Source organism: Notothenia rossii (assembly GCF_949606895.1).
Source record: "Notothenia rossii genome assembly, chromosome: 10".
NCBI classification, from domain to species: Eukaryota; Metazoa; Chordata; class Actinopteri; order Perciformes; family Nototheniidae; genus Notothenia; species Notothenia rossii.
In genome coordinates this window covers 52,127,580-52,133,579 of record NC_136908.1, presented here as the reverse complement: position 1 = coordinate 52,133,579, position 6,000 = coordinate 52,127,580, and the positions used below count along the sequence as shown (strand labels likewise).

At 35.9% G+C, this 6,000-nt stretch overlaps 1 protein-coding gene across 3 annotated transcripts in view; it reads left to right on the top strand.

The window, feature by feature from the left end:
• The first annotated feature begins 3,846 nt into the window (after window positions 1–3,846).
• The window catches only part of sfmbt2 (Scm like with four mbt domains 2), a 39,044-nt gene continuing 36,890 nt past the window's right edge, over window positions 3,847–6,000 (top strand). For 2 of the 3 annotated variants that reach the window (XM_079655414.1, XM_079655410.1), the window contains exon 1: window positions 3,847–3,961. The gene's annotated coding sequence lies outside the window, so the exon portion shown is untranslated. The remainder of the gene's footprint in view (window positions 3,962–6,000) is intronic. The other variant, XM_079655413.1, reaches the window with a different exon arrangement.

Here is a 6,000-nt window from a genome sequence, read left to right as displayed (position 1 = left end):
CATCCATGTTTTGACAACGAAAACACAAACTGTCAAGTAGCACCAGGGGAAAGCGAGGTTCCGGTTAAAAGGGAGATTTCAAAATAAAAGAGATCAGTTTATCAGAAAAGCAGGAAAACAAAGGAATGGGTTCTCAAGGTGTTTTACAAATCCCACATATTACAATTTCAAATGTCGGTATTACAACTTTATTTTTGAAATAAAATTAGCATTACTTCCTGTTGTGGTTTGTTTAAGTGACGCTAGTCTGTGCGTATCGCAGTTGAATTCTGTGCGTCAGGCACTTGGTCTTGCATGCGCGCGAGAGAGAGCCCACGCACGATAAATCGTTGTCTCCCGTGGAGATGTTAAAGGACCATTTTAGGTTTAAAACCTGACAGGTAAAGCTCAACCTCCTCCAAAGACTATATTTAAGACCTGTCATGAGAGGGTGCAGTTATTGTATTCCCTATTAGTAAATCATCTGATTAATGCCAATTTAGAGACTTAGAGAGGATTATATAACGGAAGCCTTACAGGGAGAGAGCCCACATTAATTTCCAACTCAGTGATTATAGATATCACTGGTTGTAAAAATGCTCTGATTTGCCAGGGTAAAAAAAGGTTGAAAAAAAGGTTGAAAAAATGTCATGGATAACATTTTGATTTGCATCATTCCACAAATATATCCTATTAATTTGAGAAAATCAAAAGTTGTAGATGAATGAATGAGAAATTGTCAAAATCTGGACTTACTTTGGCCCTGAATTGTCATTTATACAGTATACATCAAGCGTCTTTATAGTTAGATGGAGGGTGTCAATACAACCACATGCATTACATATACATATATATTTACATTAATGTTAATAAACTGACATTACTGACTCTCCTTCAGCTGAAGAGAACGTTTTGACATAGTAGCTTGAAAATAAATCATTTTTTGTATCTAATCCAATATGATTCCACCAGGATGTCTATCAGGTTATTTAAGAGGTTTTTTAAGGTTGAAGGATGATTTCAAAACAAGAAATGTTTATATGTAAAGCCAAAAGATAAAACAGGGAGGCTGCAGGCTCATGCACAAGTGTGTGTGTGTGTGTGTGTGTGTGTGTGTGTGTGTGTGTGTGTGTGTGTGTGTGTGTGTGTGTGTGTGTGTGTGTGTATGTGTGTGTGTGTGTGTGTATGTGTGTGTTTGTGTAGCCTATATAAAAGGGGGGGGGACATAATCCCTTCTCGTTAAAGCCTCTTCTCTGGCAGATTAATGGAGCAGTGCACACACTCCAACCATCTGTTCCTCGAGCGGCATCACATCGGCACGAGCTCCTCTTCTTGTATCTTTATAATATCTTTGTGTCTTTATGATTAAGCTCCACTGAAGCTTTTAAAATAAAATGCTTAATGCCGTTATGAGCAGTTTTGCCACTCTATTATAATAGACAACACTTATTTTGTAGCCCATTGTAGCCTATGTGGAATATTTGGAGACTTTTTATTAAGCTGGTTGGCTTCTGGGCCCCTTAAATTAAGCAAGAGACAGAGATTAGTGGTTTATTTGAAATATTTTTCAGGGTCCATTAAGGCTGGCCAATATATATCGATATTGATATATTATATCAATATCGTCACATGAGACTATATCGTCTCCGATTTTGGAAATCTTTAGTGTTGTTTTTTACTGGTTTAAAAGGCTGCATTAGAGTAAAGTAATGTCATGTTTTGAATTTACCAGATGGTTCAAGCAGTTCCATAATTTGCCTTAACCCACTTAGTTACTATATCAACATTACTGGTGATTATTTAGCATAATGTTCAATGTGTAAATATTTTTGTGAAAGCATCAATGATTAGCCACAATGTTACCACAACATTGATTTAGAGGTATCTGGTCAAAATATTGTGTGATGATTTTTTTTATCGTCCAGCCCTAGATCGAGGTATCAATTAGCCAATTTCACATTAAGCGTCACCCATTAAGCCTAAAAGTTAACATTTTTGCTGAAAAAAACGTTCATCCTGTCACTTATCCCCAAGATGACCGCTAGTATTTTTGAGGATCCTTAACCTAGTGCCTACAGTATAAACATGACTTTCACATGTCTTAAAACCATATTTCTTTTCAGAAATGCCATAGAGAGGTATTTTATATATTGCAAATAGGTACTATATACTCATATGGATTTTTTGTTTCTTGAAAATTAGACCAGGTGTGTCACAAACAAACCACCCTGGGTATAAGACTGAAACGCATGGTTTTTTGTGTGAATTTTTAGGGGATTCCCAGCCAAATATGTTGTGTAACAAAACATATTATCCTCAAATGTCCAATATTTTGTCACACTTGCCAGTCCATGAATCTCAGAAGTGAACTTCATGCATAATGAAGAACATGAAGCCTGATTTAGAAAGTGCCCTTCAACAAACCTCGTGTTTTACCAGAGGTTATCACATGTGCGTTTCACTTTCTGTTGTCAGATTGAATTAACCCCAAGAGTTCAGCGTCAAAAATGTTCATTAAACTTGAACTTTTATTGTATTTCCCTTGGCCTAAGTTATCTGTTTGTGTTGGTAATATTGTGGAAATATGTAACAATGACCTTTGAACCAAAGGCATGTACAGTACACGTGGTGCAATGCACTTCTACCACTAGAGGATACTGTTGACTTTTTTTTAGACATAGCCCTATTAAAATAACAAATTCTCAGAGTTTTTCTGCGAAAAATGTAATTGTGATAACCCAGATAAAGAAGAATTGTTATTTAAGATAATAAATTATTGACTTTTTAAGCTTATTGTGCATAAAAGCAGCTCAAGATGAAGGGTCAGTTGTGTTGCTTAGTCAGCTTTTTATATTTCTTTAAAATATTACAACTCTCATTGTAGATTCTATGATTATTCATATTTTTCTTCCTGTTAATAAAAAAACGGTGTATTCATCATCATCATCATCTTTATTTAAAGAGACTCTTGGTCCATTATTACAAGACATACAACACTCAAATATAAATTAAATTATTAAAGGAAATATGTTAGCAATGAATGACTTTAATGACAACAAAAATAACTTAAATGTAAGATAGAAATTATGCTAAATTGATGGATATATATTTATGTAGATACTTAGGTTATATCTGAACAAGTCTTATTGTGCGTAAGAATTTTAAACATCGAAACATTATGTAACATACTGTTTTTCTCTTTGTGTGTATGCTTGCATGTTTGCGATTGAACTTCACATACCATTTTAAAAACAGACTGAATAAATATATTTCTTTGTGCTGATTCTAAACTAAAAGCAGTGATGGAAAGTAACAAGGTACATTTACTCAAGCACGATCATTACATACTGCTATAACACAATTGTACTTCCATTACTTTATTTGAGTATTTCCATTTCTGCTAATTTATACTTCTACTCAACTACATATCATAGGCAAATAGTGTACATCTTACTAAAAGCTTGAGCTACTTAACATATTCAGATGAATAGCCAATACAAAATATACATATAAATTGACATTTAGGTTTAGATATCCAGAAGCAGTACACAAAGTATACATCTAGCTCCAGCTTTACCATTTGAATCATTATAATCAAGTAACTCAATATTTATTGTTCTGAAATAGTCTATAAGACACAAAACAGGTACTTTTACTTTTGGTACTTTAAGTATATTTTGATGCCAATACTTTGTACTTGTGGTATAATACACAGCTATCCTCTTTGTGTGTTTGGCTTTGTTGGCGATTGAACGTCACTTCCTTTTTTTGCCTGAATAAAAATATTTGTTTGTGCCATAAAAAGATCTGTGAAGGAGTTGGCTTCAAAATATCTGTTTAGTTTTTGCACATGCGCAGAAGGGAGATGCCATATTGAAACGGGGGCAGCAGCTGAAAGACGTCGCTCGCGCTGCTGTGCTCGATGAGAGGGAGAGAACCGAGGGGGTCTCGTGAAGGAGAGGCGACACACAAACTTGGACAGGTAAGACAGGTGACCCCTGCACGCGCTGCTATGTGGAACCTTTCACGTCGTTTTCTACGATTGTTTTTTTTCGGTTTGTCGAAGGAATAAACACGGGGAGAGTTATTTCTCTCCTCCTTGGCTAAAAAAAAAGGACCGAGGCTGTTTCTGTAGAAACGAGAGAATAGTCGCGAGCGTGTTCACGAGCCCAAGTTGACCAAAGTGTGTCTCACGCGCTGTAATTAACGCTGTCTCGGGGCATTCGCGAAAAATATTGCGTTGTTTTTCCTCACATGTAATTGAATATTTGGGTATATTTCCACAACATTTACATTTATAATATCATTTTAATGTATAAATGTTGTGTCTAAAGACCACGAGGAATTTTTGTTTAATGCGAACAATGAGTAACTTACGATATAAATTACTTATAGCAGTTTACTCGCGTATATATTAGTCATTTTGAATTTTTCGTCACCCCTAGGTGCGTAAAAGCCATCGGAAAATACCGGACACTGCTAAAATGTCAAACCACTTTCAATATGGCGGGTTATGAGGGAAAACTGCGCCTTAAAATCTTTGAACGAGGAAAAAATAAAACGCTGACAGATAACGCGCCCGTTTTGGTTTCTTTTGATGGACACACACGAGGTTTAATCAATTAAATTCAAAGTGTTCATTTCGCATTTCCGTGGGAGTTTTTTTCCGCTGCAGTTTTGAGTGTGCAAAGTACATGAACGGAGTGCCAGCAGCCTCGGCTACACCCCTCACCAGCTCATCTTCCTCATGTGCACTTTACGTTTCCTCTTTCACTTTTATCCAAAAAGGCTCAAGCTTGCGACAAAAATCCCTTTTTAGAGACATCCTCTTTCACTTGTATCCAAAAAAGGAACATCTCAAGCCACACATTTGTTAGGCAACACAATCTATCAGATGAATATCGTTTCCCTAAGTAAACCAGAGAGCAAGGTGATTTAAATCAACATTATTGCGTGGTATATTAATATGATGAATGCAGTCGTTATTGTTTCCCTATGGGTGCATTTGCAACGATTACGCAGATAATTGGGTTAAACCGAATCTGTTTAATTATTTCTCTTTTTGCGAGGCGGTCTGCTAAATCCGGGGTTTACAGCTTTGCATTATTGGAGGATTCCTTCTCCAGATTAAATTCGTCACCATAATGAAAAGAAACAATAAAAGACTGCGCGTTATGGAACCAACGATGAATGAATAAATCATGAATCTTAGAATTCTTGTTGCTGCAAAGATATGTTTTGTGCGAGTGGGGATGGGTGAGTGTAAAGATGAAGAAAAATATGGCAGAAAAAGAGCACTTTTAAAGGTGAAAGGTAAACATATAGGAATCCTTTTCTCCACAGGGAGAGATCAATATACATTATTGATGGCTTGGATTGTTTCCTTTTTGTGCAAGAACCTCCCATTTATCATTTAGCTGCTTTTGATGAATGCTTTGTATGTAAATGTGCTGATGAATGTTTCTTTACAATCACACACTGAGCAAGTCTGCTTTAAAGAGGGAAGAGATAGAGAAACAGAAAGAGGAGGAGGTCACTTTACAGGAAGTAATGAGGTCAGGGTCCATCTTCTGTCTTTCTCTTTCTGACTGTTCTTCTCTCTTTCTCTTTCTGACTGTTCTTCTTTCTTTCTCTTTCAGACTGTTCTTCTTTCTTTCTCTTTCAGGATATGTTTCTTTCTGTCTCTCTTTCTTTCAATCTTTTATTATCTCTTTCTTTAAACTTGCCTTATTTCTGTCTGACTTTCCCCCTTGATATCTTTCTTTCTGTCTCTTTCTTGCTTTCTTTATACTTCTTTCTTCCCGTTGATCTTTCTGTATATTTTCCATCTTCGTTTTGCTTTCTTTCTTACTTTACTTCTTAATATCTTTCTCTCTGCTCTCTTTGGCTTTTATGTATATCTTTTTTTCTTTCTTCTTTCCTCATCTTTCTTGTTGTAAATCTTGTCCTGTTCAAGCGATAGAATTACTAACAAAGAACTGCTAACAAAGCACTTATATACTAATAAAGAACTGCTAACAA